The sequence below is a fragment of the Polistes canadensis genome, unplaced genomic scaffold, assembly GCF_001313835.1.
Source record: "Polistes canadensis isolate GaletaPanama2010 unplaced genomic scaffold, ASM131383v1 scaffold_22, whole genome shotgun sequence".
NCBI lineage: Eukaryota > Metazoa > Arthropoda > Insecta > Hymenoptera > Vespidae > Polistes > Polistes canadensis.
Genome location: NW_014569569.1, coordinates 794,096 through 820,425, shown reverse-complemented (window position 1 = coordinate 820,425; position 26,330 = coordinate 794,096). Strand labels below are relative to the sequence as shown.

Sequence of the window (26,330 nt, the reverse complement as noted above, 5' to 3'; positions counted from 1 at the left end):
GAAAAAAAAGAAAAAATAATTTATACAACGTGTTACTAACGGGTATACAGATTTTGCGGTTCCGAGGGATTACTTTTTGGTTGTGAATTTTGAATGTTTATTAAAAAGCATCGATTTGAAGCGTGTCCGACATCATCAATGCGATCGTGTCCTGAAATACGCGTGAAAAAGAAAAAAAAGAAACTAAAAATATAAATGAAACATTTTAAGATGCACAGTTATGTAGATTCTTTTTTTGCGTATAGTTGAGCAATTCACTTTATAGTTGTCATTTTTAAACGAGACAATTCGTGTAAGACGATGATTAAAAAAAAAAAAAAAGGAAAAATGAAAAGAAGAAAAGTGAAAAAGAATTCTCTTTCTCTCTCTCTCTCTCTCTCTCTATATATATATATATATATATATATATTTTTTTTTTTTTTTCTCATTCTATTTCGACTCTAGTATTACTCGAAAGTGATCCAACGACGATCGCATTCTATGCATACGTTCGTAGTCAGACCAATTAGTCAGGTAGCTACTACTATCGGTGAAGCCTCGTTTCGTTATCGTCGTTAAATTCACACAAAGTCTTCCCTTTCGTAGTTAAAAGAGCGATGGATGGACCAAGGTAAATGAGTTCAAACGAACGACGTGCGAGTAGTATTGAAGAGAAAGAGAATGAGAATGGATTGAGAATGAAAGAGATAGAGAGAAGGATATACATATATATATATATATATATATATATATATATACACATAGTAACTTTCGTATTCAACGTCAAAGGCGACTACTATGGCGTACCAATTAGCGAGAAAAGTCGTTTCGACGATTAAACGATATCACGGTTTAAACGTGGCTTATATCTACCCGAATTAAAAACTATCTACTTACTTGACTATGGATATGATTAATTAACGTTTTAACCATTGCTATTCTTTTTCTTTTTATTTTCTTGTCAATTTTTTTTACTTCTTCCCCCCTTCTCTTTCTTTCTAGATTTCTTTTTATTTATTATATTTCTTTTACCGTAATCTATTGTAAATCGGATTTATTTTATCATTTTATTTGTGTTTGATCTATAAACGTAATAATTAATATAATTGTGAAGCCTTTTGTAAATTTATTTTTTGGTATAACATGTCTGAGGATGGTTACAGCCCACTTTAAAGATTTAAGGAGGAGTTTTGAATTAATCCGAAAATATCAGAAAGAAATGATTTCTTATTTACGAAAATAATTTTCAGTATCCATAAATTGTAATTTATCAAAAACTTATCTCTCTCTCTCTCTCTCTCTCTCTCTGGGCCATAAACACTCTCAAATAACTTACACTAATAATATATAAAATTCACATTAAATAACATTTGTAATATCGTTATAAATACACCGACGAAAATAAATGTATTCCCAAACATTACAAAATACTGATATTCTATTCAATTATTCACTGCCCCGATTTTTATTCGATTTTTATTATAAGAGGAAACGAAATATACGAAATGTACGAGAAAATAAAAGAGGATAGAATAAATGTATTTTCAGAGGATTTTAAAGTGAACACATAGTCGACTTTCTTTTTCTTTCTCACCCGGTTCGGATTTTCTTCTTCGAATCGAGAGCAAACGCATTCGAACGTATCCCATCGAAAAAAAGAAAAAGAAATGGGATATTCTGTTTACGAACGCGAGGTGTACGAATAAGTTGAGACATTAAATCACTGAACTGCTTTTACAGACTTCGTTTTCGTATCCACACGCGACTCTGTTACGAGTAATGGCCCGTAGATTGAGTTCTCTGTTGATGGCGGCCGGTCGGTTCGCTTCAGAAACAGTCCCGAGGTTAACCACTGTAGATTGAACTAGACTTATATTTTCTTTTCTTCTCTCAGTGAACTTTTATTGGTTTAAGAAAAAGAAACGAAAAAAAAAGTAACTTAAAATAACAAACATATTTCTCATTTAATTATCGCAATTTTGTTCGAAAGAATTGATTGGATCATCGTCCGATTATTTCAGTTTACGTTATAGGAGTTCCAATTATTAATCTTGGATAGTTAAAATCATTTTTAAAATAGCATAGGATAATTCTTTTGCTTTCTGCTCGAATTGGGAAATCGACGACGGATATATGCCAGCAGGGGAAGGTGGCATAATTTAATCGTTAAATTAATCGATGCCTCCTCCTCGGTCGAGTGCACTCTTTGACAAATTGGTGCTTTAGAGTCCGTTGTGTGTCTGGGTAACACACGGCGTACGATATACGAACGCGGGCATAGCAATTTTCCTTGTAGAAACAAGCCTGCGATGTTGTCCAAAGCTCGTTCGTCAAAAATGACATGTCATTGTCGTCATTATCGTCGTTGTTTCGTTAAATGCTGAATCGTACAAGGAAAAATTCAATGTGCACATTTCGAATTCGAGAATATTATTCATTGAATAAAAAAATGGAGTGTCTCTATATGATTATAATAATATATTTTTAAATTGGTTGTATATTGTCAAATTGTCACGTATTAATATTTGGTATTAATATAAAAACGTATCCATCCATTGTATAAATTTAGTGAAAATTTTCATTAAAAAATAATTTGTAATTTTGTTTTTATATTAAAAGATTAATCCAATAATTATTTTTATTGTAATAATATATTTTTTTTTAATTATTTATTGGCTTTACCGACAAATTATCACGCAATAATATTTATTAATTTATATATATTAATGAATGATCACTCGAGACGCGGTACATTAAAAAACGTAGAAGAAAACTATTACGTTACTTAATAATTATTACCTCTAATAACACGTTTTTCTTGATTTATTATTCTTAGGGATAAGAATAAAAAATTCAAATCTTCGTTGTTTTATGTATTTATGTAACTTGGACTGTAGTAAAATTGACTCGTTGAACGATCCTAACCCCAGGCATAAGCTATCCTTTGAACAACCGGAGAGCAATTAAGCAGATTTTTCCTACTTCAATCCCTCTCTAAGGATATCTCTTTCCTTCTTTCTTTTTACTTTTCTTTTCTTTTTTTTTTTTTCCATTCTTTCATTCGCGTTCTATCTTTCTTTTTCTCTCTTATTCTCGTGTTCCTCTTATACCACGGCAATGTGATTTATTCTGCCAATTATCGAATCGTTTCTCTTTCTACGAGATTTCATGGGCACTTTGTCGTACCGTTTTCTATGGTCTTTCTGTGGAAAAAAGGTCACTGAAAGGACACGAGAACCGAGAAAAGAAGTCGAGGAAAACTACGAAAAGAATCGTTTTAACAAAGTGATCTTTTGTTCGAATTTTTTATATTTAAAAAAAAATATATATATATATTTTAAATAATATACAATAAAAGAGACCATTAATTTGTCCGTAAATTTAATTATAATTAATTTTTATTAATATAATAAATTATAATTAAAATTAATTTATACATCATATATATATTGTTTTTATTGACAAAAATCAATTCTATATATATCGATAAATCGTTAAAAACGTTACGTGCAACCTAATATCAAATAACACGTGTCCGAGTGTACATAAAAAAGATCGATCATACTAAAACGTCGATAAGATCAGACTTAGAGGGTGGTAATTTTCAGCCCTGAGATATAAGTCCCTTATTCGATAGTAGAAGATAGGGGGGACAATGAAGAGTCATCAATTATTACCCTCTTAAAGATTCAATGAAGCCATTAAAAAGGATGAATGCCCGTCTCTAGCGTCTTGTATTTATTTAGCCTTTTTTCTTTTTTTTTTCGTTTATTCTTATCCTTTTCTATTTTCTTTTTTCATTCTTTCTTTCTTTCTCTCGTGTTTCTACTTTTATCCGGATCTCTCTTATTCGTTTTTTTCGAGAATGGTGGCCCAATTAAAAAGCACCATCGTTCGAGTATCTCGAACCCGTTAAGAAAGGAGATTTTTCCTTTTCTCAAGGAGAAATCCTTCCTTCTTCCTTTCCGTTTTAACGACAATTGTGGTTTATCTACTACAGACCCACCCTCTCAGCCCCTCCGACCGCATTCTCTCTTCTCTTTTCCACCAAAGACAACGTATAGTAGTACAGTTAAAGTGTACTTTCTCTCTCTCTCTCACTCAGTCCTCTTCAGACGATAAATTTAATAACAGTTTTCCCATCGTCCCACTCATTTCTATCCCTCCTTAAATCTGCATAATGAGGATAGAATTTGCATAGGTTGTTTAATTACATTTTACTAAGGTTGAATGAATATCGGGAAATACCCTAAACGCATCGTTATTTTATTGTCTCGTTAACGAACAACCCACTGTCGGTTGGTTTTATTTTTTCTTTTTCGCAGGTAGGTACCTATTCGATTTTCGTTCTTTTCTTTTTTTTTTTTTTTTTTTTTGTTTCTCTTCATCTTTTATGTTAAAGTGCATAAATAATATAATCGAAAAGTTCGATTTGAACGTGTTTTATTTATTTTTTGTTTTGTGTCACGTTATTTCTATCATTCCACGTTTATTTCTCATAAAAAGGAAGGGGACTTTTCTCTACTTTCTCGCAGTTCCATTTTTCGTCACCTTTAGCAAGCAAGAAACAGAGGTGAAGCGTGTCTCAACATAAATAATTTATCTGGAAAGCGAATGTGGTGCTAGTGATGGTGATGGTGGTGGTAGTTGGTGATGGTGGTGGTAGTGGTAGCGATAGTGGCAAGAGTGTGCGTTCCATTAAATATGAAATCCAATATAAACTTTTCCTACGAACGATGAGAGCGTCAGACAGCCCTTCCTCCTTCCTTTCTTCCTTCCTATACGCGTCTATGTGTATTTGTGTATGTATGTGTGTTATACGTACTACCTACCACACCATAGACGCCGACCCTTAAAAAGCATTCGCGGTCGAGCTCGCGTTTTACACGGAAAAAAATAAACGGAAGCAGAGAAAAAAACACAAACAAAAAGAAATAAAATCGGATAATATCGTTGGGCGTACCGTGTTATCGAGAATAAGATGATAAGAAAAAACTGATAATCGGGAAATTAAAGAGAGGTATAAGCTCCGATCACGTTACGAACTGTCGTCTTCCATTTCTTTTTGTTTTTTTAACAAATTTATTTCTCATCGATTTATATTCCAATTGTCACAATATATTTTCTGAAACTGATCATTTGGTACGCTAGATTATAATTTCTCAAATTATTCTACGTTATTGTTGTTTTTTTTTTTCTTGGGGATACAATTTTAACACAAAATATTTCAATAAATATATACAGAAAAATGTATTTTAATATTTTAACGCGCGCGAGTATCATTTACGAATTGAATAATATGAATTTAAAATGTTTTAATCTTTGATTATAAATACTACTTCATATGTTTGATGTATCGAATTTTAATCGGTAAAAATGATTTTACGGCGATAACAAAAATATTTCTGGATTATTATTTATTAAATACAAAATTGAATCAATTTGAATATCCCTGCGCTAGACGATATCAAACATTATTACCTGCATATTACTTAAATCATTTTAAACGAATTTAAAACAATTATTTTTACCCGTTGAAATTTCATTATCGTTGATTTGAAAAAAAAAAAAAAAAGAAAAATATATAAAAGGAATAACAAACAATTTTTCTTTCGTTTGCACTTATTTCTATCTCTCTCTCTCTCTCTCTCTCCCTCATATCTCGAGCATTTTTCAAGTATACTCGAGCATAATTCGAAAGCTAAACTCACTCTACTATTTCTTTCTCTTTTTCAAGAACTCAGTTTAATTGGCCCAGCTGAAAGAACTCATTTCGTTGAATCATCTTAAAACGCTCGATTAAGTCATTTACCTAGATATTTTTTTTATTTTCTTTTTTTTTTTTTCAAATAGAGTCGAGTATAAATATTAATCAAAGCATTAAGAAAAAGGTATAAAGGTTCTTCGTTTCTAGTGAGAAGGAAAAAATAAAAAAGAAAGAAATTAAAATTAAAAAAAAATAAAATAAATAAGGAAGGTAAGAAGGTTATATAGAAAACATAAAAAATAATTCCTCAAGGTTTTTTTCCATTCGGTCGATCAAATCCCTCGAGTTCTACGACTATGTGTTCTAGTAGCACACGATCGCGAGGGTGGTGGTAGGCGCGTGCTTTTGCGCGTTCGTGATTCCCTTTTCTGTGTGTACACGAGGAGGGTGGAAAGCGAAATAGGGTGAGGAAGGGAACATATCGACGTTTAATCAGACACACCGTTCGCATACTGATGCAACACCGGCGCTCTAGTGCAAACACCCAACGGACACATCCTTCTTTCCTTCTTTCTATCTTTTCTCTACTTTTTTTTCCCTTCTATCTTTTTCTTTTTCTTTTTCTTTTCGTTTTTGTTTTTGAGTTATTTTATTTCCCTTTTATTTTCCACCCTTTTACAAAATGCAACACTATTCGTTCTATCACCTATGTCGTATATCGAAATTAGTTTTACATACGAGAACATTTCTTTTTACGAATCCAATTAAAATCTGCTACTCGCGTGTAATTATAAAAAAAGAAAAAAGAAAGAAAATATTTTTGAAACCCTTATTAACATTCGTAAGAGCATATAATATAATAAGGAAACTTCTGTTATTACAGGTAAATAAATTTGAAGATCTTAAGTGCACCTTTTGGTCGTTGTCGTTCGAAACATTTCTATACGCTAATAATAAAAAAAACCAACCATCGATCAATATTTCTAATTAAAATGAGATTTATAAAGTTTCTTATGTATTAAAAACTATGATGCTATAAATGTGGGGTTTAAAATAAAAAGATTTGTCAAACGATAATTGTAATATATAAATATCATATAATAAATCATAAAATGAATGTGAATTTGTATTTGGCCCCCCCTCTCCCCCCGCCCCTCAATTGGTATATAAATACAAGTATTCGTTAATTAGGAATATAAATAATGTAATTATCATTTGGTATTGTTTACAGAATGCAGAGACAAAATTGGAAAGGCTTGGAGGTGGAGGTTGCGCTGATGCGTCCCATAAGCACGGCCGGCTAATAGCCCGCAGCCCATCCCCGACACCCTGCAGCCACACCAGGTACCACTCTTTTGCTTACAGACCCTTTCATATATATATTTTTTCTTTTTCTTTTTACTTCACTTCTTTTTTTCATTTTTTTATCCTTTTTTAAAATACTCTTTCGTACTCAGCCCGTATAATCGTTCCTGCATTTTCGCTTTACCGTTAGACGACGACATGCTTCGCGGATACGCGAGAATACCTTACACCTGTCCGCTTATGCGAAAATAGGAACACGATTATTATTATTATTATTATTATACTTTTATCGTATAATAATATCGTTACTCGGTTAACTATAATCTCCCATATATTATTTTTTTTTCCATTTATATATTCATTTATGAAGTCTCGTAATAATAATATTATTATCTTCTATGTGTTATATATACAAAAAAAAAAAAAAAAGGTTCGAAGTATCGGTTAAAAATATTTATCTAAAAAAACACCGAGGCTATTTTATATTTTATTTTATTTTTTTTTTTTTTTTAAATAGGAACTCGTATTTTTTAAACTCTCGTCCGAGAAAATATTGGATATAACAGAGACTTTAACGAAAAAATATTAAAAGTTTCGTAGAGAGAATCGATCAATTGAAAAACGGGGGGGGGTTAAAAATCGATGATCATTGGTAAAATTTGTTCTTCGTTTGCTTTTTTTTCTGCGTTCAATTTTTCCGATAAAAAAAAAAGAAAAGAAAAGAAAGAAAAGTTTCAATCTTTTCGAATGTTTTCAAATGCAGATGCATGGCAATGTAATTATTTAAATACTGTTTCACCCTTATAATTCGAAAACGTTCGTTCTTATTATGTATATTGAGATAGAGTCAGTAATATGTGAACACACACACACACACACACGCATATACATAAAAACATATATCGAAGAGAAAGAATATAAATAGTAGAATCACACGTGAGTTTCTATACGTGTACACGTTTCTCAACGCGAGTAGTAACGAGCGTTTCCGTCTTCTCACTTTGCAAATAATTCCGGTCGTTGCTTTTAATGGTGCACGGACCCGGTCCGCATATGCATGCATGCATGTAAATATGTATGTGTGCATATACATAGATACATACATACGTACGGATATACAGGTGCTCGCAGAAGTATTATAATATTCTAGTTAAAAAAAGAAAAGAAAAAAAAAAAAAAAGAAAATGATTCAAGAAATATTTCAAAACGCGAGTACATTGGTTCCCTGGTAGAAGTTGGACTGAGGTGAATTAAAAGAAAGCAAGGGAAAAAAAAAAATAAAACTGTTTATGACTCTTCCTCTTTCACGATCTTATAATGTTCGCCTAATTAATTTACTTAAGCCCATTCTACGAGCAGCTAGGTTGTGATCGTAGATAATAATTTATATCCGAGATATAATTAACGAGAACTTTGTCATATTTCTTTTTATCTTATTTGATTTACTACTCAAAGTCTCTCATTTTTACTCGGTAACGAAACAAAGAAAGGAAGAGTTACTTTATATTATCTTAAGTAAGATTAAATCGTGAACGTATAATTCGTATTGTTTATTACTTTTGCGACCGGCGGGGTTACATGGCGGCAATGAATTTCTTTTTTTCTTTCTTTTTCGCAAATAACATTTTTAACACCAAATTAATGATTTTATTAGGACAATGCGATAATATTTTTTTTTATATTCTCTCACACAGATTCATTAAAAATTATTCGAATTTATGCGGTTATAAACTTTCGTAAATTATCCTACGATACTCGATTGACATTTTCATTTTATTTTAATTTAATCGTGTGTGGTGAAATAAAAAATGATCTTTCGTTCTTTTTTTTCTTTTTCTTTTTCTTACTTTCGTTTCAGTCGTTAGAATTTAAACGATCGTATTTATACTTTTGCAAGGAACTGTATCTAATGCAACCGTTCTCGGTTGCAGCTGCGTTAATAAGAAGAGTCCGCGACTCGGTTGGACGTTTCTGATTAAAGTGAATTGATTGCATCGACGACACCCTGGATTTATGGGCTCTACTCGAGTATCAAGGTTTCGCGAGCATACTAAGCGAAGGAAATTATGCTATATTCTCTTCCCCACTCCCTGCCCCTCTGCCCCTTTGCCTGCTCCTTTTACCTTTACCATGTTGTTTACGTTAAAATCAATGTCTCTTGTTTCCGATCATCAATCACATATCTATTTAACAGTATCGTTATCTATGTGTACGTACGTTAATTAGTAGGTATAAGATGCTCATATGTAAATGCATACAATGTAGAGTCATAGGAGTATTATTCGTATTATTCCCCTTCTACTCACTGTCTATTTAAAATAATTAATATTTGATTGTAATGCGAAGCTTCGAAATTTCGTTTACACGCAGAAACTTTATTTGATAATTTTAGAAAAAAAAAACAAAATAATACTGTCAAATTGATATATATAAATTTGATTACGACAAAAGACTTTATTGTTACAGAAATATAATTTTATTGAAAGAATAAAAAGATTGATCTCGCAATGTGTATTTACACTTACGTAAGATTTAATGACAATGCAATTACTATTTTTTGTAAACAATACTTGATTAATCTTCCTTTGCATCTTTTAATATTTTTGTTAAAATGATTGAGTATATCCAGTGAGGCCTTTTTTATAATAAAATTAAAAATCAATTTATAAATTTAATAATCATAAAATAATTATGTTTCTGTGTGTACAAAAAATTTGGTAATATTGTAATAGAAGAAAATATTGATTGGTTTAAATTAACAGTAGTAAGAGTACGAATACTTCTAGGAAACTACATTATACAAATCGTTTGATAAACTTTCTAATTAGTGTTTTACATATTTTCATTTATCAGACTGAGAGTTGAGAAATACAGAAAATAGAAAGGGTAAGAAGAAGAAGAAAAAAAAGAAAAAAAAGAAAAAGAAAAAGAATGGGACGTTCGGTAGAAAGTAATACGAGACTTAGCTTAGTGAATTTCGTGTACGAGTTACTCTCTTAACAGTAATAGTCTGAGCGTCGATTTACAGTAATACCGCACGCACCTAATTAGCAATTCCAATAAGATAGTCTGCCTTTACCTTCGCCAACCGGTTTTATTTAACGTGGTAAGAATCATGTCTCACGATTTCGTCTTTTATGTGCGCGTGCGTATGAACACGCGAACTTGAACAAGGATTATTGATAGTATTTTGTACTTATATATATACTTGGATGAGTATACATGAACAGGTACGTGTTTATACGTATGTGTATATATAAATACTTGGATGCATATACGTGCATAGGCATGTGTTTGTATGTATATATATACTTCTCAGTATGGTATATAAGGACACATATATATGTAATACATAATAGAGATCGTGTAGTTGTAGACGGGGACCGATCTGTAGCAGAGCCACCAACTATGGATTTAATAGGAATGCATTAAATTGACAGTGGGCTTTGGATCTCGATTATGTCATTAGGTCGCGAGCGATCTGTCTAATGGTAATCGTGAGAACACAAATATCGGAATAATCGTAGGATTACTATTACAGTCGGATTATACAACGGACCCGTGCCGCATTTATCGCTCGATAAAGCGACCTATCGATAATTTATCAACCTGCACGATTGTTCTGCGTTTGTGGCTTTGATTCGATAACTGAACTATACGTATTATTATTATTATTATTATTATCATCATTATGACATGACAATTTCTATCGAAGAAGTGAGAGAATTCTTCGATAAACTTCTTGTATTAAAACGTTGCGGTGAAAGGAGGATTCTTGAACATTTTCTTTTTGTTTTCTGATCAAACGTTTATATTATTTATATATTTCGATGTCAATATTTATTTTCTTATCGTTCGATAAAATGTCATTTGCAATAATGCATTTAAATATCACGATATAATTATTTTACGAATTATTAATTATTAAAATTCGTAAACACAACTTTGAAAAGAGAACACGGATAAACGCGGGCTAAATTAGCAAAGGGATGAAAGAATAAAGAAGATACAAATAAAATGAAATTGTTAACGGGAAGGGATGGGAAGGGATGGGAAGGGAAGATAAGGGAAGAGAGAAGAAAGGAGAGGTGGTTTGAAGAAAAGTGCAAGTTTGTTATCCCACGCACGCACAGCTTTCTTTCCAAAGCGTGTTATGTGTGCTTTTTGAGGACGGAATGGCATAGACCTGTCCCTTTTTCTATCTCTCTCTCTTTTTTTCTCACACCTTCTCACTTTTTTGTTCTCATCTTTTCCCAGTTTGCACCCTCCGGTCTTGAAAACGTTGTGCCAAGGGTGTCGGCCGAGAGCACGGCCTTCCTTCCCGTTGAAACACCCCGTGAAAAGCGTCGCGGTGTAAACGCGTTATTCCTGTTAGCATCTCGACTACCACCACCACCACCACCACCACCAACACCCTCTTCGTTCTTTCTTTCTTTTTCACTCTAAAACACGTGAAAATGTGTTTCCTTTTTTTCTTTTTTTTTCCCCCCTTTTTTGTCTCTTCAAGATAGATTTTTTCTGACACATGTCACGTCCTATTTCTAAAAAGAAAAGGATATTTGATTTTATCCATTCCCATTGTGTCTTTCGATGTATGTATCGGATTGTCTCCGTTCGTGTAAATACAACACTTTATATAATGTAACATGTTTATTTAGGAAATTTACTCTTTCTTTTCCTTCTTTTTGCTTTAGTTTTTCTCTTAAAAAAGAAATGCAGAAAATGTGGTAAGGGCCGAAAAAAACAGGAGAAAGAGAGAGAGAGAGAGAGAGAGAGAGAGAGAGAGAGATTTTATTTTGCTACCACACGATTAGCAACAGTCACAAGGAATTACATATGTAGTATTCTACTGTAGAGTGAAAGTTTAGTAGGATTTTCTTTCCGTATAAGTAAAATCGTATGATTCTTTCTCTCTCTCTCTCTCTCTCTCTTTCTCACACTTTGAATTTCGAGATGCAAGGACGATGTTACGTTTCCAGTCAACAGATTAAGTAAATCGCCTTGCGCGACGATTAACGATGCTCTTTACACGATCTTTCAGCGAACTTGGTTTCTCTTCCGTCAGTGTTATATTTAAAAGGCTAACGACCGTAGAAATCCCTCGGTAGAATTAAATTCCATAATTCAAAGGATTTAACATGATCCACTTTCGCGTTCTCCAATCCTCCTTCTTTACATTTAGACGCGCCCCCGTAGTAGAGAGAGAAACTGTGGAGAAGATGAACACCTAAAGAACGTGAGAATGAAAGAGAGAGAGAGAGAGACTGAGAGAAAGAAAGAAAGAAAGAAAGATAGAAAGAGAAGAAAGATTTCTCTTGGTTCGTATCAAGTCGATTTATCTCGTATGCAAAACGCGGTTTTCCCTTTAACCTTCCAATTTGCATACGTCTATTAGTCGTATGTCCTCGAAAGATGAATCGAGTGTCGAATAAATCAGAGTTCATATTTTCACACTTTATATCTATTCCTATTTCTTCCTGTTCTTTTATTTTTATTTCTTTCTCTCTAGCTCGGTTATTCTCGTTATCATCTAATTTCCATATTACACGAACAACTCTATATATATAACAAATGAGGGGTTGAGAATCAAAAGTTGGACTATATCACATTTTCTCTCATTTTCTCTTGAAAATACTGTTAGTATTTGATAATAAGAGTGATACATTGGAAAATCTAACTCTTATCGAATTTACAAATGCATAAATGTAAGAAGAAATCTACTTTAGGAAAAACTGGTATAAAACAAATTGACTAAAAGTTTGTAGAAAGTTTTGTCCTTAAAATCACAGCTGGTGATGGTTGGAACGATTATTAAATATATCCCGTAAATCGAGTAATAAAAAGATCGTGAAAGAAAAAGACGAATAATTTTTTATATTCGTTTAAACAATGTCACGTATTGGTTTTTCTTCCTCCTTTTTTTTTTTTTTTTTTTTGATTATAGATAAAAGAAACATATTATGTTTTAAAAGCGACACACACGAACACCGAGGGTTGTTGTTTCTCGTGTATTTTGAAAAGTAAGTACTGACGAAAAACGAATAATAAATTTCTTTCAGAAACTCTAAGAAAAGAAAGTCTCGATTTGAAAGATGGGTCGGTCGGTCGTTCATTCGCGTTCACTCGTTCATTTCTTCATTTGTTTGTTTCGTTTGTTCGTTCGTTCGTTTTCTCGTCGAGAAAAATAATGTTTTTCGTTGGTCTACCGCGAAGATAAAAGTTCCTCGTTCATTCGCTCGGATGCAATAAGTGCTGTTGACTGGGTTGTTGCTACGTTTGTGGTCGCGCTTTTAAAGAACTAGAGCATTACCCATTCTATTTTTACGTCCACGACCACGTCAACCACTTTTTTTTCTTCTTCTCGTATTCTTCATCTTTCTCTTTCTTTCTTTCTTTATCTATCTATCTATCTATTTCATTCTTTATTTCGTTCCTCCTTTTTTACCTCTTCGCTAAATTACAAATACGATTTCAATTTATTCAATATCGTACCTTTATGATAATGCAATTACGTGTATTACCTGTAAAGAAGAATTAAAATTATAAGAGATAATTGTCGAACGATCGATCGAAACAGTAAAACGAATTCGGAATTGTGACAAGCGTGACTGATAAAGTATAAAAAAAAAAGAAAACGTAGAAACTTAAATTAAAAAAGAAAAAGAAAAAGAAAAAGAAGAAGAAGAATAGAAGAAAAAATGGTGATGGTGGTCTCCTCGCGAATTGATGTTGCTCACGTAACAAAAAGCGTTTACACAAAATCCTTTAGACATTTTTCGAACTGTGTTCTTCTCGTCCGTACGTTTGTTTGCACGAATGAAATGAAATACACCGTTAGCGTTCCTTTTTTCTCTTTCTTTCCGATCCGTGAGCGTCGACTTATTGCCAGAAGTTTCTGAGAAATTTCGCGAATACCTACCAACCAATACCATCACACGTAGAGAAGACGGACATCGAAACGAAAGCTGGCTGGGGTTGACTTCCCTTTTCTCTTAGGGGAAAATCCTGGGAGAAGAGTTAGCGGGGGTTGGGGGGGGGGTTAGGGGGAATAGTGGCACGTTACTTCGATAGTAGGAAAAGAAAAGACTTGGCGGCTTTTCAAGCATGTACTTCCTTCCTTCCTTCCTTCCCCACCCCCTCCCCTCCCGCCACCTTTTTCTTCGATCTCTTTCTCTCTTTCTCGGTTTTCTTTCTTTGCGAAGCTTAAACGATAGAACGAGTTGCTGCTTTACTGCAGGAGACAAGAGAGAAAGAGAGAGGTAGGGAATACGTGTACGATGAGTTTTGGATTCGTGGCACGAAAACAAGAAAGGACTTTCCTGTCTTTCCGACGTGTCGAGAAAGATACTCGAACCAAGAAGAAACACTTCTTCTTCTTCTTCTGCAAATTTTTTCCTTTCCAACTTACAACGATCATTCCTTAGATCGTTTATGCGATTCTCGTATAATTCATTATTTTATTTATCTTTCAATTTTGTCTATCCGAGACCAAGTTTGTTAGGTGGATAGTTGGAATTAAATATAGGCCCTGTATGTGAAATGCCTTATATGAAATTCTCATTATTATAGTATATTATTATTAGTAATAATTGTTCGAAGATAAAAAATACAATAAAAAGAAAACACAAATGTCGCTAAGTAAAATAAAATACCAGAACCATGATGGAGCCAACGTTCGATTAAAAACAAATTTCATCACATTTGATTGCATAAATGCGTTCTATGAGAATGGTGATATAGTGTAGTATCGTAATATCCTCGATGCGTTATATATACGAGTTAATATACAAATATATATATTTATCATCGAATTTAATAAATTTTCGTTGAAATAAGAGGTGTTTTAAGAAACGAAAAAAAAAGGATAAAGAATTTGTCGGTTATTCGACGTGGAAAAATTGTGGACTCGTATACGCGATAATAGGGCGACGAGCTTACTGACACACACACACAAACACACATACATATATGGTCACAAACATATGGACGGGAAACACGTACGGCTTCGTATCTCCGGTCGTGCAAGAGCACCGAGCAGCACACAGTGCCACGACGAGAGATATCGATTCGGTATCGGTCGAACGCCGGCATCCGCACAACTACAATCACCAACATCGACATTGTAAACCACCTCTTCTCTCTCTCTCTCTCTCTCTTTCCCTTTTAGCTTTGTATGGCTTTCTCGCTCTGGTCGTACTTGTCGCAGCTGCAAATGCATCATCGATAACCTCGGCGCAGCACATCAAACCACGCCGATAAACCGACACACAACATACGCCTTTTGCAAGTACGTGCATAACACTCGATGTATGGGGGCTATATTCGAACGTTTATATGTATATGAATGTATGTATGGATGTACGAATGCATATATATATAGTATAGTACTCACAATCAGAAAAATGATTGGTCATATCGCAGTCTCTCTCTCGTTCTGTGAACGCGTGTTTCTCTCGTTGTGTTGTTGACGACGATTTCGAGCCTCGTTTAACGTTTTCTCGCACGCACGCAAGCACGCACGAACTTTCAATGATGTGTGTCAACGTTTGTTCAAGTTTTTCCTCCCCTCTCACGTACCTTAGTATAATTCCCTTTTATATATCGTATCCTAGCGATACTTGTAACCGAATTTGCGGCGTGATCGTTGAATTAAATGAGAAAATTTCAATTCAATCAATTTCATTGTTTATAATTACAATATAGAATTAATATATATAGACTTTTATTCGCTTCGCGATTATTCGTTTCTTTTTTTGCATATTTTTTCTCATTTATTTCGATTGATTTTAAATAAGAGACGATGAACGGAGGTGCAGTTGAAGGAGGAGGAGGAGGAGGAGGAGGAGGTTTCACAGAGTCGTTAAATACGTTGGACATTTCAACGTGACGTGATCGCGATCGCGATTCGTTGGGTGAGGGAGGGTGCAGGGGACGGACACGCGTGCACGTTAAAGAGCTCGAATTTTGATCGCAACCCGAGTACACGGGCATATCTCTTGTACAATGTAATTACGTGCTTTATTTTGATTTGCCGGAAAATATTACGGGCGACATGCGACGCGATATGCAAACCGGGAGGTAAAATAATTACGTGCGAGAGCCGTGCCACGAAATGTAGAGCGAAATATCTAGCTTGGAAAATGGGAAGAGTGGGAGGAATGTATACGTGGGTGCGTGCGTGCGTGCGTACGTACGTGCATTTATTTGCGTGCAAGCGTGAGGATAAGTTAAAGTTGACAGCACGAAAGCAATGTTTACGTTCGTGAAATATAAATGATTATCTTTAATGTTCCTATATAATCAATTTATTATTTATTATTTTTCAACAAAGTTTGGATTTAATTTTTCATTTTTTCTCCTTTCGTTTCGAAATTAAAAAAAAAAAGATCTAAATTATTTAAAAATAATTTGAAGAGAATCCAACGATTTCATTTGGAATTTGTAGGATTTATTAAATAATAATAATAATAATAATAGTATTTCGTTTTTCCTTCGGAAAAATGGAATTTAAAAGGAACACAAAAAAAGAAAAGAAAAAATATAAATAAATGTAGGGAAGGAAGATATCGCGCGTGTAATGGACCAACACGTTGTAAAGCTCAGAAAAATCGTATGAAACCAAATCTAATTAAATCGTGTGCTTTTCACGCGCGCGCAATAAAGATAGAGAGAGAGTATTTTGTAACTTGGAAAAATGCTTTGAAGCGACGTTCGTTATGAGAAAGAGAGAAAAAGCATTTGCGAGTTGCTGACAATTCGCAAAAAGGAATATCTCAAAATGACCGTATTTCTTCCTTTTTTCTGACGAACAAAAAGAAGTATTACACGATACGAACCTTTATATTCTCTTTATATCGTTAATTTTTCTTTTTTAATTAATCACTCTGACGTTTGTGATGGATTGATAAAAGCAACAATGATACTTTTCTTCTCTTTTTATTGGAATATACCTAATGATTCTTTGTATTATAAATTCGGGGAAAGAAGAAGAGGAAAACAAAAATATAAAAAAAAAATGTATTATAAAAATCGATTTTCAAAGGTAACTATTCAATTAAATCGGCATGTGTATGTATGTTTACCTGGCGTCGATCGTTCGTTCATTCGTTCGTTCGTTCGTGATCGATCGGATATGTATATGTATGTATGTACGTATGTATGTTATAACGAGGCACATCTTCTCGCTTGTTTGTGAATTTCCCGGCCGTAAACTCGAGCATCGTTCGGTCGGTCGGCATCTGTCAGTTGAAGCATGACGAGGTGAGACTGAATGTGTGCGATCGAAAGGGAGCTAATCCGAGAACACATACAAAACACTACATACACCCACATACACATGAAATACCAAGAAGATTCGCGTACACGCGCAACACAAACCTAACTAACGGATTTTACATCGATTTTATCGTGATTCCATCGTCGTGTAAATTAATGGCAATCGCTCGCATACATTTGGGAATAATTTAGGAAACACTTTCGACGATTTCCGTCGATTTTGATCGCGTCGTTCTCTGACGTATATATTTTATATATATATAGAATCGAACAGTACTCTGTTTCGTGTCGTTAATTCATTTTCCGATATTCGAAATAACTATCACGAACGTTTAATCATTTATTATTATAATCTGTGTGTTTGGATTTTTATTTTAATATAATAGAAAATAATAAATTTTTGAAGAGAAAAATTACAAGTTAATCTATCAATTATTTCATTTCAATTTACTCGCGTAGAAAACGGCGCTGAATTCAAGCGTATCTAAAAGGTTTAATTCTCGAATTTGTGAAATTTCATTTATCATAGCTAGAATACTTTGGTTTAACGTTTGATATTTATTCGTAGCTTGTTATATTTATCGATCTAAAATCTTTGAAACTTTCCCCGAAATCAACGATATCCCCGTTGTCGTAATCGTTGCACGTAACAACCACATTTAACTACTACTACTATACGATTTCTTCGTATATGTCTCTCTATGTGTATATTATATGTATATACGTGTCATTTGTGAATTGTTTGGCGTCAATGACACGTGACTCCGTGACCAAGGCGCGGAAGTTCAAAGCCGACAAACCTCCCGTCGATCCTAACGACAATACCCCTTTTTGGTTAATTAAACGGCACGCGAAAGCCCGCCCTTATCAAGAACGACGAACGTACAAACGAACTCGTATACTATTCGACAATGAGAAAATTAGAAAGAAAGAGAGAAAAAGAGAGAGGGAGAGAGTCGTTGCAAACGAGAATAAGAAATAATTACTTTGAAAAATAGTCGATTATATTTATTTCAAACTTTTAATTCTTTTTAGATCTTTTCTATGGATCGATAAAAGTAAATGTAAATTTCAATTAATATATTAGATATATTGAAATAAATTAATAAAAAAAAAAGAAAGAAAAAGAAATAAAATGACAAATCAAAGATACACAACTTATAAATCAATTTGAAATGTATAAAATCAATGTTCACAAATCCTCTCCTATATATTCGATATAGTATAATTATAAAAAGATTTCCAAGTAAAATTTTGGTTCTCTTTCTATCTCTTTTTCACTTTCTCGTAATGTTGGATAGAACGAGAGGAAGGTACGTTGGAGAGAAACATTCATTTACTGCGTTCATACGAAAACGAATGATTAAGTGGCTTCGGTGAAACCGGTTTCCCTGTAATGCAAAATAGACGGTCTCTGCCTATACATATATATATATACATACATACATACATATACGAATAAACTTGCAACGTATATACTTATACACAAAAAACGATACGTATACACACAGGTGTCTAGGGAGTGTATCGCGTGAACACGAGAAGTAGGAGAAGCAAACACCTCTACTATCTTGCAATTGGCGTGAGTCTCTGGCACAAACACGTGCGTCCCATTTACCACGTTGCTTTCCTCTATTGCATAGTGCAGTCTATCTTTCTCTTTATCTATCTATCTATCTATCTTACTCTCACTCTTACTTACGCACATATATAAACGTTACTTTCCTTTACGAATTAGCATGGTTTCTTTCTTTCTTTCTTTTTCTGTTTCTCTCATTCCCGTTTAACAACACACATCTACCACTTACACGCATACATACTTAGGATACATATACGTGTATGTATCCACAGTATTCTTTTTGTCTCTCAAATTCTTTTTCTCTCTCATTCTCGTTTAAAACACATCTACATTTATACATACTTAGGATATATATATATATACTGTTCATAGTCTTCTCTCTCTTTCTCTCTCTTCCGTTAGCAACGCGTACGTTTATTATGGCTCGCACGGATGAACGGCGACGATTATTCTCTCGTTAGCGCTTAACGTTATCGGAAAGGGAGCGAAAAAATTCGCTCTTCGGGTTGGTACGAGGGACACCGAGCTTCCTCGTGAATCTACTGGTTTTATCGAGAACAGTGTATATGTGTGTCCCCTCTGTGTATAAGAGAAAAAAAGAGAGAGAGAGAGAGAGAGAGATAGGAAAAATATTTCGACACCGGTCTCAATACTCTTTCTCTTTTTTTTCTTTTTTTATGTTTTTTTTTTTCTTTTTAGCGGTTTTATCAATTCGCCGAGGATTTAGTTTAGTTTTTTTCTCGTGCTGTCTTGACTGTGAAACGATACATCGATTACAAGTTTTTCTTTTTTTAGGACAAAAATTTGATACACATAGCTTCAGACATTTTTCACGTTTGACATTTTTGAGACAAATCTTTTTTTTTTTCCCCCAACGCGAAAAGGTTATTCGATTTAAAGATTTTCTTTTAAGTTTTAATTATAGAACGTTATCTACCATTTTATATAATTTATGCAAAGAGTATATAACAAGTTAGAATTTTGTTCTCTCTCGAAATCATTTGTTTTTCTTTTATTTCGAATTTAACAAAAAAAGAAAAAAGAAAAAAAAATTAGGTTAAACGTTTCCGAGTAGTGCTCGAGCGTTATCACTTTTCGTGGAGACTTTTATTTTTTCGGTTTGCAAAGATACCAGATAATCAAACGGTATAATAGCCAATCGATCCGTGGTTTCGTTCAAGTTCCCTGCACTAATTACGCGATCGTCCGAATAATAATTATCCCTTGCGGTGATTCGATCACGAGTGGAAAGGTTAAACGTTCCCCTTTCGAAGATGGAATTCACGAGGATGCATGATGTTTAATGATCCGTTTCACGGATCGTTTTCTTCCGCATTTCGATAAGATATATAGATAAATAGATACGATAGCTTTGCTACATTTTTATTATAGGTCAACGGTCAAATATGTTACCGCAAAAAATAAAGAAAAAATATGTGTGTGTGTGTGTGTGACAGATAAGAAAAACAGATTAATAAATAAATATCTAAAAAAAAGAAAAAAGTATTATTTGTATAAAATAAAAAAGTTAATAAAACACTTTGTTATCTCGCGCTATTAACTTAACTCTTATACTTGTCGATAAATATTATATCACCAATTAACTTAAACCTAACACGCGTTGGGATAGTGTACTCTTACGTGAGCGGAGATAAAATCCCTTACGGATCTTCGGTCTAGGCAAAAGGAGAAGGCAAAATTCGAAGTCAGCACGTAGAGGTTTCCGTTAAGTGTACCCGTGGCTAACAAAGCGGATGACGCCCTCTTTTCCTCTCGGTGTAGTTGACGACAAGTGTCCGCAAACGGCGTTGGAGGGTCGAAAGAGCGAGAATGAGATAGAACGAGAGAGAATTCAGTAGAGAAAGAAAGAAAGAAAGAGAGAGAGAGAGAGAGAGAGAGAGAGAGAGAGAGAGAGAGAGAGAGAAAGAGATAGGGTGAGAAGGTGGGAGGGATGGTGAAGAGGGATGGAAAGGGAAGGAGGGAGAAAGCAAGCAAGCATGCAAGCCCAGCTCGATGAATATTCACGGCTCGCTTTACGGGTGCAACGAGTCATTTGAATTTATACGTATGGCGGATTATTCCCTCCTCCACAGTCTTTCTCTTTCTCTCTTATACCACACGTTCGCTTTCTCACTCGTACCTTGCTATTCCATTCATTCACTAGCCGAATTTGTGCGTTAACGTTACGATCGTAATTATATCGTCGTTAAAGTCGACGAATTTATCGAATCGATTCGATTTATCCGAAACGAGAAGTAATAGTTCTATGGGATGGATACATTTTCGGTGTGTGTATGTATATATGTACCTCAAAGAGATCAATCCGATCATCGAAAAGTCAATCTATTCTTTCCCGTTGAAACGACGGGAATATCCGTCGTCGCCGTCGTCGTCGTAGTCGTCGTTTTCGAAAAGCTTTCGAATTCGGTGAACGTAGCGCACGCTGATTGGATTAGTTATATTCGCGTTCAATCCCGGAACTTCGAATGTTCGACTCCAATCTGGAACTTCGAAATTTGTAACTCGAACCTTTGCATTCGTGATATGTGTGGGATGTGTGTACGATGTGTATACACGTATGCGTACGTTTGATAATACTTACACATATATGCACGTGTATGTTTTATACGCATTTATGTATATATACATACATATCTATATGTATATTATTACACTGGATATTACATGGATTTCGTTTACGCGAATGTAGTAATATCGCGTGACGTCGAATCGATTGGAAATTTTGTTTTCGAAAGTCAAATAATATTCACAATCGATTGCAGTTACACCGGGATATTTTTTATTTGGTTCGATGATGAATCGATCGGTTATAGGGGTATTCTTATATGAATGATTTATTTTCTTTTTAAATTAAATTAAAATGATTTCTACTCTTTTGTCCAAATTCAGGTTTACTTTTAACGATATAAATTGCAATTACACTTTGTTTCATTTTTAGAAAATAGAAAAAAATAATAAATAAATGCCGGAATATACGAATAAATAAGAAAAATTATTTGTATAAACAATCGCGAAAACATTTCTCGGTAATAACAATGTAAATTGAATCTATGATCTTCGTCGTATGACGTTTCTCCTGTTTTATGCAAATTACTTATTTATCTATTTCCACCTTTGAATAAAATTAAGTTACATTTTCAACAAAGAGAGAGAGAGAGAGAGAGTACTTGCATAACTTACACGAGCACAGTTATTCATAAATAGATATTTGAAAAATAATCAAATTCGAAACGAACAGATCGATAGGTAGGAGGAGAGGAGGGGTACTGTGAATTGAAGAAGAATAGAAGGGGGAAGATCTTAAGGACGGAAACGAATCGTTAAGAACGTAGTCGACGCGACTACGAGAGGAAAGTTTTCAAACGAAAGAGAGAAAGAGAAAAAGAGAGAGAGAGAGAAGGAAGGAGAATTTCTTTCTCTCGAAAAGGGTCTGTTGTCGAATAATAAAGTTTAGTACGGTAAGATCCTTCTCTCTGTTCGTGCTTTTCTACCATTCCGACGTCTCCGTCGTTGAGAAATAAGAGAATTCCAAAGCTCTATGCTGGTGCACGGTCAAGAAGTTTACCCAGTTCTCTGTCTGTCTCTCTCTCTCTCTCTATCTCTCTTTCCCTCTCTTTCTCGAACAATCGTTAAAGTAGACTTCATTAACGGTTACTCGGAAGAATCACTCGTGAACTATATGAAACTTCTAGTACTTACTCTCTCATCGGAAGATAATTCCTATTTATAGAATGGAAATCTTGAATCTTTTTCTAATAGATTTATTATAATACTCTTGAAATTATATATTTCTATCCAACAATTATTATTATTATTATTATTATTATTATTTTATGACAATATGACAAAGTATATTGTATAACACTAATTTTCTATATTTCATTTTAATACTAACCAACTTTTTTTTCCTTCGAACGTTGAAATAAAGACCGGGCTTAAAAGGAAAAGGTGAAAGGAGAGGAGGTGGATGAGGAGGGGGAGGAAAAGTACTCTTTGATATCTCGTACAGGACGTATAAACGCGAGTGAGAATGTAAGAGAGAGAGTGCACGTTCGCGAAACATCAAAGGACGAGCATCGTAGGTTCTTCTTTCTATCTCTCTCTCTCTCTCTCTCTCTCTCTCTCTCTCTCTCTCTTTTTTCTCTTCTTTTTCTCGTTTACCACGTAGACAACAACAACCCTCTTTTGCGAAACAACGCTATACCTTCCTCTCGTTGTTGTTTCTTTCTAACCCCCTTCCCCAATCCCTCCTGTCCCCACCACCATCCAAGCAAGTCTCCTCGATTTTCTTTCTTTTTCTATTTCTCTCTCTCTCTCTCTCTCTTTCTCTCTTGCTGTGGCGTGATTGTTAACAGACTTCTTCCGGCTTTTCCCTTCTGACTTTTAGTCTCTCACTTCCTCGGTAAGTCTCACATCAGTAGTAATGGCAGGAGAAATCCGACTTCTGGTTCGTTCGTAATACTTTCGCGTGCTTTAAAAGAGAAAAGAGAGAGAGAGAGAGAGAGAGAGAGAAAGAGAGAGAGAGAAACATAGGCAAAGGGGTTGGAGAAAAGAATAGTATGCGAAACGTTTCAAATCTCCGAATTTTAATTACACGTCAAAATTCGATCGATCGTAGTCGAGTCTCGCATAGAAGAATGAAACGTTAGCGGTTTCTTATTCTATTTTTTTACTTGGAAAATTGCTTAATGCACCTTTGTTTATTGTAATTATTTTTATTTTTTTAAGGATAAATTTTTAATATCATGAAATACGTTTTTAATAGAGCTATTGTTTTGTTACTCAGTTGATAATTAATGCTACAATTTTTCATATAAACAATACACACCAACTGTGTGTATTATTCAAATATATATTTTATACCTTAATATTGACAATACTTATTGATAAAACCAATAGAACCAAACGTTTCATGTATGCCTATTTATTCGTGGTTTCAATTTTTCACATAAGGACTTTTTTATTTTAATGTTCTTTCTCTTTTCCTTTAGGTCGATATTAAAATATTCGTTATTTTTTTGTTAAGGGAGGAAAAAAGTACTCTTTATATAAAATGGATAAAAGTATATCGATCGAAAGATTTCCTAGAGGAAGCAGCAACAAGATGAATCGTTCGTTTCAATGACAATCGCATTGCGCAAAATAGAAGAATCTCGTAAAAGTGGAAGTCTGGAGATTCCATTCTTTTATTCCCCTAGGTGACACACACACTCTATATCTTTCTGTTTTAGTCTCTCTTTCTCTCTCTCGTGTTCACTAATTTTCTCTCATTTTCTCTTATAAGACAAAGGCTCTTGGTTGTTCTCACAGCGTTTCTATCCAGAACCAGGGTTCTGTAATTAATTCTTAGTAGTTCTTTTTTAGTCGAGTCAGATCTTTTATACACGTTCGATATTCTCTTCTCTCTCACTCTCTCCTCGTCTTTCTTTTCTTCACCCTTTACCTTGTCCTTTTCTTTTCTTACTTTTTACCCGATCGTTACATAATCACAAGCTCCTTCTTTCTTGTACGATCGGTCGCTAACGTTCGTTCTACTTTAAATACCCTTATTCCGATTATCTGGGTCGTTTCTCGCGTAAGTACTTTCCATATCCAACTGGCACGATTCGTCGACAGATAAAAAAAGAACGAACGTAAGATTCATGACCGTGAAATGAAAAAGAAGAAGAAGAAGAAGCAAAAAAAAAGAACAGAAAAAAGAAAAAAGTAAGGAAAGAATAAAAGATACGAAGAGTAAGAAAGAGAGAGAAGATAAAGTAATTCTACGAATATTTGAAATCTTTACAAAAACAAATTGATCCAGAATTAATAATGAAAGGTTAAAGAAAAAATATTAATTAACCCCTTTGACGTTGAAATAAAACGCGAAAATTAAATGGGTCCGAGAAATAACTATTTAATTTGGCACAACTGAACACGATTATATGCGAGATTAGAAACATAACATAAATAATAATTAAACGAGTGAAATAATAAGATAAATTTAATAATATATTGCACGACGTTCGTCGGAGACAATTTTTAACGTCTCGGAGACGTCAAAGTTTAATATGGCACGTAAAATAAATGACGTTTCCCAGATGTCATTGTATGTCAGCGGGGTAATCGTTAACGAAATAAAAAAAGAAAAATGTCATTAAATTGCGCTTATGTACATTGTACGTATGGATATATATATCTATGTATCTATGTTTCTACCTCAGCCACGTATTTTAATTGCATAGGAATAAAGTGATCTTCGACTAATGATGTTTACGAGCTTGCAAGAAAGTTTGAAGCTGCTGTAAGCACTAAGCTCACTTTGAGCTCGGAGTTATATACGAGAGTTGCGCGACTTAACGCCTTCGGCTTTAACGAGTTCAAACTCGGAGTTCGCGATACACAGCAAAAGTGTATAAAGAAGAAGAACTTGGCTCTCTTTCTTACTTCATCTTATTTTCCTATATATCTTTTAACCTTTTGACTTATAATCATACTCATCTCCACTCTTTTTTTATTTTAACTGTACGATTTTCCTTTGTTGTTTTTTTTTTAATTATTATAAATAAGAATTTGGAAATATATCATCTAATGTGATTGAAATTGGAATTAAAAAAAAAGGGGTGCATTTTCATAAATATTACAGCTATATTAGTTATAGAATTTCAAAAAACAATGTATATGTCATATTTAGTTTTTAGGTGCGCCTTCAGAAATGCATTTACACATATATTTTAAAAGGCAGCCATTCAAGGCGCTCAAATTGAAGACAATCAAAAAGGTCTGATGTTAGATCCAACGATGATCACCTGAAACAAGAAGCAAACTATATTAATCATAGAATCAAGTGATATAATAGCCTAACATAAATCGTCCCATTCGCAGATGCACTTTTCAATTGAATTCTATATTTATTTTGATCACAAATCTTTATTTACTATTGCAAAAAAAATTAGATTTAAACGCGTGATTTTACATTTACATAAAATATATAAAAAAGAAAAGGGTAAAGTACAAATATTAAGTTACAAAGAAAAAAAGGATCTAATAATTATTATGAAATACTTTTAAACTGCATTATATAGGAAAAAACAATTGTAAATTTAATAAAATACGATTATAGTGAAAAATCTTAAAGACGAAACAAGAAAAAAGAAATTACTGTAATATTTACTTCAAAATTTAATAATACGAAAATTGTAATATTTTTGACTCTACATATGCATCTTTTTGACGATTAGGACACGAATTTGGTGTCCCAAGGAGATGGAATGGTCCATCATCTCCACTTACAACTAAAAATTAATGACGAGCAAAAAAGTAATATAATAAAATATAAAATATGACTAAAGAGCTATTCGCAAAAAGTTCGAACAAGCTGTTGAACCTTTGAAAATAACTCAATAGTTTAGTAGTTGCCCACTTGATACCACAAATTTGTGGCGGCCTCTTCGGCATTAGCCTCTTCGGCATTTAGCCTCTTCG

At 33.8% G+C, this 26,330-nt stretch overlaps 1 protein-coding gene across 3 annotated transcripts in view; it reads left to right on the top strand.

Annotated features, from left to right (window-relative positions):
- Positions 1 to 26,330, top strand: part of LOC106794051 (mucin-5AC) — a 239,442-nt gene that overhangs the window by 172,066 nt on the left and 41,046 nt on the right. For all 3 annotated transcript variants that reach the window (XM_014761450.1, XM_014761451.1, XM_014761453.1), the window contains exon 3: positions 6,918 to 7,030. The gene's annotated coding sequence lies outside the window, so the exon portion shown is untranslated. The remainder of the gene's footprint in view (positions 1 to 6,917; positions 7,031 to 26,330) is intronic.